General features: G+C 37.1%; 1 long non-coding RNA gene across 1 annotated transcript in view; it reads left to right on the top strand.

Moving 5' to 3' along the window:
• The first annotated feature begins 1,075 nt into the window (after positions 1-1,075).
• The window catches only part of LOC136695712 (uncharacterized), a 76,882-nt gene continuing 64,487 nt past the window's right edge, over positions 1,076-13,470 (top strand). The window contains exon 1 of the long non-coding RNA XR_010802339.1: positions 1,076-1,249. This is a non-coding gene — a long non-coding RNA (uncharacterized lncRNA). The remainder of the gene's footprint in view (positions 1,250-13,470) is intronic.

Raw genomic sequence — 13,470 nt, 5'->3', positions numbered from 1 at the left:
GCTTCTCCCCTCGACTTGTGAGGATTACTCTTTTAGCCAGGAATGGACTTGTAACCATTAAACATACAACCCACGTTTCCTGAAAATTTGGGACAGTCTCTAAAAATGCTGTAAAAAACTAATATTTTTCATTTGTTAAGTCACTCGTACCTTTATTTAACAGTAAATAGGTCATTAAATAAAAAATAGATTGTCTTCAATGACAAACTATTTTTTTTTAATATAAACAAAAACTCCTCTTCATGATGCGTCATATATATTCAATGGGAGACAGATCTGGACTGCAGACTGACCCAGGCCAGTCAAACACACACTCTATGTCTACAAAGCCACAATGTTATAATGTGTAGAATGAAGCCTGGGACAGTTATGCTGAAATAAAATGAAGTTGCTGGGCAAAGACAGCAGCGTATGTGTCTCCAAAATACCAGTACAAGCCTCCATCTCAAGGGTAGCTTCACATATCTGCAGATCACTCATGCCCCCAATGCCTGCACTGATACAGCATTTTGCACTTTTTGTTCATCACAGTTTGGATTGTGTTTTTCATTGTTGGCATGTAAAATCTATGACATTTGCTTGCACTGAACATGCACTTGTCAGGAGACACAACAGGCTTACTACTCTTTTTCTGTCTATCTCAGCTGACTTTAGGCCTAGAGAACTCACTGGCATTTCTGTGCAAAATTAATATATGGCTTCCTCTTTGCATGTCAGAGTTTCAGATTTTTTAATGCAGCAGTGGACAGTTTGGTGACAATGATTTTCTAAAGTAATATTGAGCCGTTCTAGTTATGTTCAGTATGGAGTTTGGAGTATTCTTTGTTTATGCATGTAATTTTAAGTCCTTTTTTTTGCCGAGATGGCCCAGAAGAGGCATATGCACTTACTGACTGACTGACACCTAATGTTGAAATGCGCATGCGTGAGTAGGAAATGTTAATTCAGCTGTATTTCACAGAGAGGACTTAAGGGGGCACCACTACACCGTCTGTTGTTAGTTCAGGCATATTACACATTCCAGTTCGTGAACTAAATTTGGAGCCATTTGGAGGTGACCAGAGGACCTCTTTTCCAGGGAAAAGTACTCTTTTTGGGACCTAAAAAAGGCATATTCAAGGGTTCAGAGAGTTGAGAGCTGAATTGGGACACACTCGCTCCACTTCAGTGCTGTAGGTCCAGCATCCACCGCGGTGCAGCTCAGTTTTTTAATGGAGCCTCGAACAGAAATGTGTTGAATGTTGTTGAGGTAATATTTATCATAGTCTCTTCTTTATATTTGGAAAATGTTTCTCTGACAAAGCCTTTTGTTTTCTACTATATATTTAACAAACAGAAAGTGATCTTGTCTGTCCCTATAACGACACAAGTGCATGGATACATCTCACTGTTACTGACTTTCTGACGATTAATTTACATCTGCACAGCTTTTTGTTTAACTTTACATGTAAATGGATGAAATCTCTGGATTATTGAAGTCAGAACACCACAGCGAGGTGTTACTCAAAGTAAACGAGGCTGTGAATTTGTTACAGCATCGTTTTATCAGTCAGACCCTTATAGAAATGTAAGTCAGTAATAAATATCTAGTTCCAGTGATGTCCTGCTCCGTTATCAAGTGTAGATTACTTGGCTGATAAAGTGTTAAGGTGCTTGGTTTTAGAAATATTAAAAACTTAAATGTTATCTTGTTGTTTTCTGGGAAATATGTTGTTTTAATGTAATCTCAACACAGTGCTTTGGTTTTGTAGCTTTGTATGAACAGAAAATAACAGGCTTTCTACAATCATAAGATAAACTATTTTTATAGTTTGTTATTATTTGTTATTACTGTAAACAAATACATTGATATGAAGCACCAAAGCTTCTCCAGACCTTCCAATGCCAAGGGTATGTATTTTGGGTTTTTCTGTTTTTGAAATGCCAGAAAAACCTGTGACAATGGCTATAAAGCTAATGGAAGTCCAGCTGAACTAGACTTGTCTAGTTTCTCTTTGCTCTTGTTTTTGTAATCTTGAACAGCTGCAAAAATAATATACAAAATTGTCCAATGCCACTTATTCAAAACCTATTAGGTCACATAAATTCTTGTGCTTTGCATTTAAATTAGCTTGTAATTTTTAATTGTTCCATGCAATGCTGAACAGATGGCTCAGACAAGACAAGAGTCACTCATTTATGAGAACTCCAATGTTTTTATGCACTTTTGCCATTCTGTTTGGGAACTGCTGGGGGGCTGGCAACAACCGGCTGATCACTTGTGATAACAGATTGAACTGATAAACAAAAACAGCAAGATGTGTAAGAATGCTGGGAAACATTTTGGGCAAAATACTCCTTCTGTCTGTATGACTCATTGTAAAGTTAAAATCAGAGTGAACATTTTCCTTCTGTACTTATTACTGAGTGTAACCATATCAGGGAGTGTATCTCAGTTTAGTCTATAGTTTGGATAAAGGATGTTGAAAGTGGAATGGGTTTAATATTGAGTATGGGTTAATATGATATACTCCATCCATTGGTGAATAATGATCAAAATATTGTTTGGTTTTAAGACACCTTTCACTTTCAGACACTCAAAGCTCATAGTAAAGTGGTCATTGTAAACACGGTCAGTTTTGATTTCAGATTCACTTCAAATATAAGCATTACTACGTGTATTTAAGATTAGAAAGGGTTTGTTTAAGGAGGGATTCATCTCTTGCTTCAGATGTGCAAAAATCCACAGGTGTTTTGTTTATCATTCTGGGAGAAGACAATTCAGTGCTGTGGAGCTGTCAAGATGCCATTATGGAGAAATAGGAAATGAAAAAGACAAATCAAATAAAATGCAAACAAAGAAACTACTACTGTCCCCAGTGCAAATGTATGATTCATTACACTTGAGTTGAGTCTGAATCTGACCACATTAACGGACTGTTTTGAGTTCAAATCAGATTTTCTAACACACTAATGCAAATCCTAACTCAGCATAATGGTTATGTTTTACAGTGTCGGTCTGAGTGAGACACTTTGTTTTATTCTTACTGCATCTGGGCAGTAACATCTATCAGAGCTTTAAACAGTAGTGTACAGGAAATAGGCTGAGAATAGAGAAGAGGAAATATGGCACTTGGTCTCCTTTGACTTTGCTCTCTCCCTGACAGCAATCTTAAAGCAGTTGGATTGTAATTTATGAATACTCTATGGCTTCTATGATCTGGAGCTGCAATGCTGCTTTTCCTGAATTACTACAGTTTTAACAAAGTGCTCTCTCTCTCTCTCTCTCTCTCTCTCTCTCAAAACCCTCCTCCTATACATTATATTGTAATATATTTACAATACATTCAAGTTTTGTATTATTGAGAAATACAGATTTCCTATACAGTATGGATTTAAAGCAGAGCTGTTGATTGTATACATGTAGAGAAGGAGTAGAGTACAGAAAGGACATAGATCTTTGGCTGATATCTGATAAACACTGTTAAAGTGACTCTGGTTATAATACGCTAGTTGTGGTGTGTGTGTGTGTGCGTGTGTGTGTGTGTGTGTGTGTGTGTGTGTGTGAAATGAATGAGTTTATGGCTGATGTTGTAAACATACCAACACCATGCTGATCTCCACCAGGGGGCCTCGATGAGCTTCAGCAAATCAAGCAACAGTCAGAGGCAGGCAGCAATACAATGAAGCCCTGGTTTTACTACAGACACCTCGAAATGATGCTCTTAGTCGTGAGTGCAGTCCCCTGCTTTTGTATGCCAACCTTTAGTGTCAGTAGCAGCACAATGGGCCTAACAAGTTAATATCCTTCTTATGAAGGCCAAAAGAAGTTGTTTTTTTGCTTAAGGTTACGCCTAACAAGGTCTTATTACAGCCATATATTTGAGGAAAATCAGGGACCACCCTTCATTTATTTAGTATCCACTCAAAACAGCCATAAAGGAAGCATGTAATTTATATTAGCAAATTTATTTAAGAATCTAGAGCCTATCAACCCACAAACCCTGAAGAAAGACCACCCAATAAGTCACTATACAACTAAAACAGAAAAAAAAAAGATTTGTTGCACTGTTCTAATGTGGATTAAAGTGGGACTTTAGAGTTGTCCCACCTCCTTGTTTAGCTTTCTCCAATCACAGCGCATTGGAGACGCATCGTGATATTTTGACCAAAGCATGAATCAGACATTTTACCAAGACCCCAGTGAACTGTGTGGGTGGCTATAGTATTTCACCTTTAAGTGTTTGGGAAACATTTCTGAGCAGATTAGATATAACAAAATCCACTTGCATAAAGTGCAACTCAAGTGTTACTCAAAACCGAATTGTTACAAACTATATTTTTATATTTAAAAAAATGGACTCCTAATAGAAATCCACCTAATAGACATGTCACCTTCAAAAAACAGTACTTTTTATAGAAGCGGGTGGGGGGAACTTTAGAGTAGTTCAAACAAAGGAGTTGTGGATGGTCTCAGAACAATGAATTAATCCTAGGCCCCACACCTCTGTGTTTCAGTTCACTTTGTGAGAAGCAGAAAATACCACCTTCTTAGACTGAACTTTAAAGGTGTGAAAAACCTAGATCTCTTACTTTTTTATGGACAACTAAAAACTTTAAAAAAAAAAAGTGGGATTATGACAATAGTTGGACACATTGGTTACAAACACTGGGGAATATGTTTAGTTGTGATTTCTGTTGGCTTAAATATATTTTCTGAAAGATGATTGACTGGTTATTGGCTGCTTTAGCTTGAAAATAGATATGTCATCACTGTCCAATTGAAAACCTGCATCTCCATTCCTTGTGGATTCTTGGTTTTCACTGCAGCAGTTGACCTTCACGCTGCGTGAAAATGTCATGATGAATGGACCAATAGAAATGCTCCAGAATTACTTAAAATAAATACTTTACATTGACTTCCATTGAAAGTTCAGAAGTTTTTTCCTTCTCCTGTAAAGTTGATATCATCATATAGATAATAACATGATACAATAACATTTAGTATATCCTTTATATCTGATACATTTAATTATATGATGTAAATTTTTTATTGTCGTCTATTCTTCTTCATCTTATTAAAAATGAATTATAGTTTGTTTCATTCAGGTATGTACACTTTGGACTGTATTCAATAAAAAATATACAAGAATATTTTCAGTCATTTAGAACCTGAATGACACTGAGACCTTCAGAGTGTACAACGGAAACAGATCGAAGTGGAAAAAAGCAGTGAGTTGGAGTGGAGGTTTTGGCAGAGTGTTAATTTTGCTGCCAGTTACACCTATTACTTGCACTGTGGTGGAGAGACGGGCACAGTTTTTCAGAGCCTATTGAGGCTGGTGTCTGACTATTGCCAGCTGGTGCCACTCTGCCCCCCTGCCTGGCTATTGAAGAGCAGTTTCGGGACAGGTTTGGTGATTAAGTTCAGAATATCCACAGAGGACCTGGACTAAATGTGTTACACCCAATATAGTGAGAGAGCCAATCTGAATCCCTTATGTCCATATAAACATATTTATTAGGATAAGAGGGGGGAAAAAAAACAATTCGACCATCTGGTAAATGAAGGCATGTACACGTCTGCTGTTTGGGGATCGGTTCTTTTCCTGTTTGCTGAGACACAAAGATCATTAAGGCCTAGCGAGCATTGGATATTGGATCAGTGCTGCAGAGATGCGTGGTGAAGAGGGTACTCCTGAGATTACATGAGTAGTATTGACTTAAGATGGCTGTGGCCCTAGGGCTCCTGAGCTCTCTCAGGAGAATGAGAGGCTTCTGCTTGCTGTTTGCAGTACAGGTCCTTGAGTACACCTCTCAAGATTCAGCTTTTATCCACTAGCACTAGGTTTATTTAATATAATTCACAGAAGACTCTATTATCATACGGCTTTGAAAACTATACTGTCTTTAACCTGTAGATGTGCAGTAGGCCTTGTTCTGTACTATCCAAACCCACTGTGAATTGGAGATTAGAATGCTTTTCTTTCCCAAATATGATGCATTTCTGAGTGAAACAGGAGACTGAGGCGTAAAATAATTAATGGCACGTCATTATTTTCCATTGATATATGACTGGATTTTGAAAAAAGGCCAAAAATCTACTTGTACAGGACACAATAGAGAAAGATGATATTTATATGGTATGTTATAATATTAAAGACCGTGTTTGTTCCCGCCTTGCGCCCAGTGATTCTAGGTAGGCTCTGGACCCACCACAACCCTGAAATGGATAAGCAGACAATGAATGAATGAATCAATTAATAAATGTTACATTGGTTAACACGATTTCTGCGACCCACAATATCATAATGGCATTTATTGGCCAAGAAAGTTCACTATATTATGCATCAGTTTGTTTTTTAAATTATATATTGAGGGTTTTGCAGAAGGTAGTGGTTTTGGTCAGGGTCTAGGGGTTCCGGGTTCAATCATAGCCTCTGGTCTGTGAGAAGTTTGTTGTGTTTTCCCTGGGTCTGAGTTTCCTCTGGTTGCTCTGGTTTCCTCCCACAGTACAGAAATACATGTTGATAGGTTGATCTGATGTGATGAATTGTCCACAGGTGAAAAATAACTTTTCTTAAAATATGAATCATACTATGATTTTTGATTAATTACATTCTTGGTTTTTTATTTTCTCACAAGAGCATTTTGAGATCAGGTGTTGATGTTGGAAGATTAGTTCTGTGTCACAAACATTCTTCCATCTCATCCCAAAGGCATAGAGTGGTGCTCCATCACTGCAGAGAATGTAATCTGCAAGTGCGCTAACCCTTGGCACTGAGCCTGTGGAGGCTGTGACAAACTTTTCCCTCCTATTGTCAATGCATTTTTGATGGACATTTTAAAAGCTGTTATTGCATAATTGACATTTTTCAAAACACAGCGGAAGACCAGCCTTCCCTAGTTACTGTTGCTATGTCCATTAAACTTTTTAGTGATAGAATGGAAAATTTAGGACCACACAGAAAGGTATTTTGTAACCATTTTCATTTAAAAAGAAAGAAGATTCAGAGTGCAGACAAATATTTGAGAATATAAAACAAAATACGGAGCATACAGACCACTTTAAAGCACACTGTAAATGGACACAGCAAAAGTAAACCCTGTTTAATTTAACCAAGCCATCCCATGGGGTGGGAACTATATTTGTACACATTTGTTAAGACCAAACTGTGCTGTCAGCAGAAAAGCTGGCAAAACATGTTAGGTTAGGTATGTTTGTGGTGTCACATGGTTAATCCACAACTTTGTCATCTTCAGTAATGAAACAAAGCATCACAACATTAACTGCTTTTGGCAAACAGTCTCATCCAGATTGACTTACTTTTTAATGAATTAGCATAGTGAACAATTGTAGTCTTAGGAGTATTTCCCAAGGACATTTATTGGTGTAGTTAGTGTGCTTTCATGAGAGGGATCTCAAGCCCTGTCTGCTAAAAAGTGGGCAACAATGTTAATCTACATTAACTTTCATTTTACAATGAAAAGGGTTTAAAATATACTCACCTTCTGCACTTCTGTATTTTTACATTTTTCTTTATATCATTCATTTTTTTTTTAACTCAAGTTTATTTTGAGTAACCATTGACAGTTTTTTCTTAGTTCCTTTGTTATTGGTTTGTGGTTGGATGTATTTTAAAGTAGCCGAAGTCATGGGATGTGTGGATATATATGGGGTCTAGCTTTAAATGTGACTGAATTGAAAGGAGGCCACATCCACCAACCCTCTACAGAGGCCAGCTCTAGACAGATATTATCAGTGGTGTGCACTCAGATCAGTAGATCATGTTAGTGTAGACTAGAGGACAGAGAGCGATGAGTGTGCTGACTGGGTCCTGAGCCTGAAGCACATTCAGCAATGGAAAGCCCCCCCCTATCTCTGCTTATTATGTCCTAGGGCACTGAGCTATCACAGTGCTGGCTTGTCTGAGGAGAGGGCAATGGCGAGTCGAGGGTTGTGCTTTTTGATATGACAGTGGTGTATTAGCATCACTTCCTGTTGTTGATGCCATGGGGGCTGCTTGTCCACTGCTAGAGATTTTACACTCCCCCAAAACAAGGTTAAAAGCAGTGTAGACAGCCCCAGGTTGCTTTTAAATGCTCTCTGTAATCTCCTGCATTTTGCGAGTGTGTTTGTGTGTGAGTGGGAGCATGTGACTTATCAAAGCCACATATGACAAGTTCCAGCAGCTGTGTGTCTGAGGCCTCCAGGCTAAGACTCTTAAATCAGCCCAGGATCTTACCTGTAACGTAACTCTAAGAGGAGCAGGTGAGCTGAAGGACATTGTGACGGAGCAGTTATAATAAAATATAGTTGGATACAGAAGGACAGGATTTAAAATGAATCCAATGCATATATTCCATGTATTGCAGTCTACAGGAAAAATTAATGTTCTTCCAGTCAGAATGTGCAGAACTGTTCACTGTAATTCGTGTATTTTGCATAATGCTATGCATTGCAGACAGGTAACAAATTAAAGGTAAATCAAGTTAGAAAGGCATCAGTAAGACGAAACGTCTTCAGAGGCTTTGTTTTAAGTTTATTTATTTATTTTTTTATTTATTTTTTTATTATTTAATAAAAGTGAATTCCACTACTAAGGTGCACCCAGGCCCATGTACAGTTGTCCACATGCAGCTTTTATGGGCTTCATAGAAAAAAAGAATACAAAACAGGACATTCTGGAGCAGCTACAAATGAGCCATAATCAGTGTCAAGCATTGGTTAGGGAGCTATAATCACCCAAGTGCAGGGCTTGTGGATTTAAACTGCATTGTTTGGAGTATAGCACATAATTCACTTTTGGTTGATGAGAATGAATGAGTTTATGATCTATCTTATGAACTCATTATGCAGCATAAATAAATGCCACCCCTTGTAGCTGAATGGCATCAAATTCTCACATGCTCCTGCTAGTCTAAAATTTGCAAGAAATTACTATAGAAATAGTGTTCTTCTAAAAGACATTTCACCAGTTTTTTGATGGTGGTGGACAACACAATTCAACATCTTAATCACAAACCTCCTAATATGACACCACCATTTTACATTTTTCACTGAGTCAATTATGCACTGTGAATAGAGGCATTTGTCTCCATTGGTCCTCTTCAGTTGATATTTAAAAATATGGGGAATTATATTTTTTTCACATCTCTAGATAAGTGCCTATGGTGTTTGCACCATTAATCTTGACCTTCTTCATTCTGAGTGATTCATGAAATACAGTTGTACTCTGATGTCTTTTACATAATTGTGGGCAAATGAATGTATACATATGTTCTGATCATCTGGTCATGTGTAGCGTTATTGTCCTCAATATTCACCTGCACACTCTATAGATCAGTGGTTTCAGTTCAAACTAAATAACTTACTTCAGGTGATACACAGTAACATAATTACAAGGACACACCACTTTCTGAACCACCAAGCATCATCATTCAAATGGTTCTTTGAATTGTCATTACCTCTAAGTTCATCAATGAATGTATTAAAGAACCAATGAATAACTCTTTCTTAGACTTTGAATCATGCAATTGTAAAGGCTTTTCAGTTGAGAAAAGGCTCATTTATTTGCATTCCGTAAATGATGTATTATTAATATTACTCTTTATACTGATTAAAGAACTGAACTCATGTAACCTACAGAAGGAATGGTTCTTTTGAAAAATGTTCTTATATGGTGGGGTGTAACAATTTCCAAGTCTGAACGTAAGCTACTATATAAATTACTATCATAAAAACTAGGGCTGTTGATTGATTTAAAAGAGCAATCTGTAATTCTGACACCAAGTGTTTAAAATGGGAATTACAATTCAATTTTCAATTCACAATTTTACAATTCAACAGTGGAGAGAGCTGTCTGCCTTCCTCCCCAGATGCAAAACTTGACCAAGTTGCCAGTTTGAGGATAACTGAATCTACACGAATAAGGGCAAGGCGAATTTAAGAAATTTTGACAATAATTGCTAAAATGAATATGACATAATCAAATTATTTACACATAAAAATAGAGAAAGGCACAAATTGAATAAGCGGTTGCTGTTTTCCCTGCATTTACAAGGCTGGTGTTATCTTAGTTATTGACTTTCCCTTAAACCATAAATAATTTTAAGAGGCAGTGGATTAAGGTGGATGATTAATTGGATGATCTGCTGTGGCGAACCTCGATGGAAACAGCAGAAGGAAGAAGACCCATTACAGTTGATGCCAAGCCACTGCATCTTTTTGAACTGCCACTAATGCAATGCCCCTGAATGATATACAGAATGCATACAGAAACACAAGTGAATGAGGCCAACTGTTACAGGGATCAAACTTGCAATCAGATGAAATGGTCAATTCGTAGACAGCTGCACCACTTGGGAGTCCCAAAAGAGCAGATTTAAACTGTTTGTTAAAGCTCATATTAAATGCATCATGCCAGCTCTATCATTTGTTTTGACTTTTGTTTTGCAGACTAGATTTATAACAGTGTAAAATAGTTGGCATATAATTGAATGATCAATCTTGGAAGTGCCCTTCAAGCTCACCCCTTTGTGTTGATATGTGGCTAATGTTTAGTTAATGCCCCGAGCCCTGGGTTGGGGATATATTGCCATGAGACAACAGTTAAGGTATCAGAAAGTGCTTTCCGATGGAGTGAGCTGGCTGTAACACAGCCCCCCAAACAGCCACTGAATAGGTTTGTTTAGTGCAGTGGGGATTTGTTAGTGGTTTTTGCAGGTTTAATTCAGTGCTGGGCATTTGTGGATGACTTTTGCAACCTGGCTGTCATTTTGATTCTGTGTACCCTCAGAAAGCCTTTTAAAGGAAATGAAATTTGTGTAAACAAATCTGAAAGGGTCATACTGTGACATCATTAAATTCAGAAACAGCAGCTTCTAGATGGAAACAGTATGTAAGGAAATATGTGCAAGAGATGGGGGATGAGGGTGGAACGTATTAAGAAATGGAGAAGAGAGAGTAATGGAAAGGACAAAAATGGGGAACAATAGTAATAATAATAAATATGAGAAAATTATGGGCTCAAAATCAGCAAACAAAGAGTAGGGGAATGTAGAGAAATAATCAGATGGGGAATGCGAGAGTAGGAGAATATGGGAAAAATAAAGAGACAGGGAGTAGAGAAGAGAATGGAAAGAGGAAAGAATGATGGCAGAGAGAGACAGAAAAAGAGGGAGAGAGAAAGAAGGGAAAACATGTGAAGACCTCTGTGTCATGCAGTCCCTGAGCTGTGAAGTTCACTCACAGATATTCACAAGTGTATCATCCCCTGGGATAAAGAACAACAGTAAAAGCTTATCTGCAGAAGAGCTGCAGCAAGACAGCGTTTCCTCAAGCCTCAGAGCCTTATAATAGGAGAATACTGAGATATTAAATGCTGACTAGCACCTCTAAAGGAGCTTCATCTACTCACCTTCCATAGGCCTGCACTCTATTAGCAGTATGCTATTAAACTGCAGATGGGGGAAAAAGATTTATGTTTGCAGAGTCTAAGAAAGGCTATACCTACCAAGAACCTACGTCATTTTGCAAAATCACTGACATAACTTACCTCAGTACTGTATATCAACCACAATATGTCAATATGGAAGTAACAGGACATGGTATACAACAACGAAGCAAACACCACACCAGCCCAAATTGTTTTTTGATATGTATTTCAGGTGACATTTTAAATAAGATCAATGTATATTACTTACATTTGTGAAACTCAATCATTTTACTATAAGAAGCATGTATGCTGTCTGGCAAGAACGTTATGAACCATCAAGCTAGAATAAATTAATCAATGATATAATCAATTTCTTAATGTCTAAACCAACCCCTCCATCACCAAGGAAACTGTATTCTTTCCCTATTCCAGGTTGCATAATGCAAGTGAATGGCAAAGTTGGTAAAAGTCATTTTGTGAACATAAGAAATCAATAAGTTTGGATCAGTAGGAGGAGAAAGGACTGAGGGAATATAGCCCAGATATTTGGTTTGTGTGTGTTGCTGTGAGGTGCAGGGATAAATGGATTTTGGCCAAAAAAAAAAAAAAATTAATAACAGGCTTTAACTTCTAATGTTCCACAGTTGTTATAACCACTGAAAGTTTTGAGACCAAACGATATACACAAATAATATCCACTGTGGAAGTATTTAAAATACTCTTTATAATCGACTTTAGTGTGCTAGTGTGTAGTGCCCACTCTGTAGTGCCCATTTGGCTTCATTGGTCCCCACAGAAAAGTATGAGAGAAAATTATGACTGCTCAGGAGCAGTGTGGACACATGGATGAGCAGGTGTCCACAAAGATTTGGCTTTATAGTGAAGAGAGGCACGCTGAACAGAGTAACTTCGCTGTTGACACTCCTATGAATTAAGTATCTGCTAAATGCTAAATAGGATTCATTAATGCAGAGTCTCATTTTCCAGAACTTTGACTGTATTTTTGATATGTGAAATGAAATACTGGCTGTGTTAATTTGGGCTCTATGTTGCAAATCAACACTACCATGCATTTGTCAAGATTAGGCCATCAATAAAAGCATGTTTGTGAAATCAGGAAGTATTATTGAACATTAAAACCAGATTGATTAGTATAAATGCATAATAATGTAACTATAAAACAAGGTTAAGTTAAAGAGCAAATTACACTGAAATATACCCAAAATATGACAAATATGCATAAACCAGACCATCTTCTGTATACATTATACACCTCTTTACTAAATCTTGAGTTGATCATTTTGCAGGAGCCAGCAAATATAAGCTAATTTTACAAGAATCCAATAATGAATAAAAATCCAACTTTCAGCCCACCTTCTAAAGCTACTCCTTCAAAGTGCTTGCAGTCTGTTTCCTAGCCTAGAATACAGTTCTCATCTAGAATAGCCTACAATAACACAACAAGTAAGATTTTAAAAGTGGGTGTTTCATTTGTAGGCAATTTGATCACAATCCAGGAATAAAGTGCCCTTTTGTTCATGATTAAACCCTTAAAAACAACTTTCTATTTATTGAGACATTTCCAATAAATTGTATTTATTTATTTATTTTTAAGAAAATCCCTTCTGCTTTAAAATGCTTATTTTAACTTTACTTCTTCATTCACTTGATACTTGATACAGATATATGAATATGCACTTAGTCCCCAGCTGTATTTTTTTTTCCTCTATAAGACTTGAGGAATTGTCTTAGGTTTCCATCTCCAAGTTTAGTACAGGCCTTTTATATAGACATGTTTTTTTTTGCTTTGCTTACTTTCTAAATTGTTGGTACTTCTGCAATAATGGTTCATATGTTAATGTTTATTTCAGTACCATTTGCATCATGTAACACATAGAAGGGATTGCTTGGGCTAATGTAATAACAGTATCATTATGCACAGTAAAGGTGAAAACATTAGCACAGTCAAGCTGCAAGGACTTGTTTAACAGAATAAAATACACACATAAAACTGGATTAGTGTTACCCTGGGAAGGTCATTTAAGAGAATTAC

The sequence above is a fragment of the Hoplias malabaricus genome, chromosome 4 (genome assembly GCF_029633855.1).
Source record: "Hoplias malabaricus isolate fHopMal1 chromosome 4, fHopMal1.hap1, whole genome shotgun sequence".
NCBI lineage: Eukaryota > Metazoa > Chordata > Actinopteri > Characiformes > Erythrinidae > Hoplias > Hoplias malabaricus.
Note: the sequence above shows the minus strand (reverse complement) of the source record. Positions and strands in the feature narration are given on the sequence as shown.